The following is a 1,311-nucleotide window of genomic DNA, read 5'->3' on the forward strand; positions in this document are numbered from 1 at the left end:
TGATCATTTGATTTGATGCAAAAAATGAACTAAGAAAGAACAGAGAATGCAAATAAAATATCGTCCAATTAACAATTATTGGAAAGATAGAAATTGTGCAGTAAAACCTGAAACATGAATTTGTGTGTCTAAAGACACAAAAGTAGAGAATATTAGAAAAAAGAGACAATAAAGTCACACTGAAGATATCCCATGATTAAAGGAGTTATTTTTTAAATTGAGTTTATTATAATGGGTCAGCCACAGCAAGAGAAGCAGAGGGATGGGACCCCAAACTTACTTGTTCCTCTTGTAGATCTTTGGGGTCTACCAGCCTTCAGGGGCTTCCTTCAGACCTGCTTTCAGCCAGATGTACCTCAAATCTTTCTCAAACATGGTCTGCTTTCTTTTCAGATGGCCTTCCCAGATTTTGCAGCATAGAAACCCACAGAGTGGGAGAGAGTCATCCAGTCTGTGTAATAGATATAAAGCAATTAGTCAACTCTCTAATGAACTGATGACCATCTTCCTAGGTACTAGGAACTCCTGAAGGGGGTGAGGTGGGGAAGACAGCCTGACTTGGGTTTAAAGGCGGCAAACTGTAAAGGGGTCAAAAATGAAGGCTGCTGATTACCCTGGAGCCAGACTAGGAATGACTGAAACCTGCCCAGAGATCATCCCTGATCAGCTCTGAAGTCATGCTTGTCAGAAACAGTGCATTGATAGCCTTGCCCTACGTGCTCAGCAAACAGACATAGGCCAACAGCCCTCTGCAGATTCTCATCTTCCAAGCTCCCTCCACAAGAGTCTCTCCTCTCAAGCTTCCTACTGGCAAACCCAAACCCCCCCCAAAGGAATTACTTTTAAGAGGGTGGAAACGAAAACTAAGAAAAGGATCACAGGAACAAAGAATAATATTTTTCAAAAACAAATATCTAATATCTACATATAAAGAGACCATCAAATGCCCAGGAGGCCTTTGAAAGAAAAGGTTTTCTTTGCAAAGGTCTTTGAAAGAATTGGTTTTCTGCTAAGGTACATACATAAGTCTCTCCTTTAGGATTTGTTTCCAGAAAATTGTAGAGGATTGGCAGCCATGTCATGAGGTAAAAATCGATTCCATGTGGGAGCCATGAGAACCAATATGTCAGCCTCATGAGAGCAAATTAGAATAGTTTTCAACACAGAAGGACTAGAATTGTTTACTCTTGGATATCAGTATGGAAGTACAGCAGTGTTCCTCAAACTTCCTAGTGTTGTGACTCTTTAATAACAGTTCCTCATGTTGTGGGGGACTCGACCATGAAATTGCTTTTATTGCTGTTTCAGAGC

The 1,311-nt window shown here is 40.7% G+C and overlaps 1 pseudogene; it reads right to left on the minus strand.

The window, feature by feature from the left end:
* Positions 1-276: 276 nt before the first annotated feature.
* On the minus strand, positions 277-1,082 carry Gm15316 (annotated as a pseudogene).
* Positions 1,083-1,311: the final 229 nt, after the last annotated feature.

Source organism: Mus musculus, chromosome 8 (genome assembly GCF_000001635.26).
Source record: "Mus musculus strain C57BL/6J chromosome 8, GRCm38.p6 C57BL/6J".
Lineage (NCBI taxonomy): Eukaryota > Metazoa > Chordata > Mammalia > Rodentia > Muridae > Mus > Mus musculus.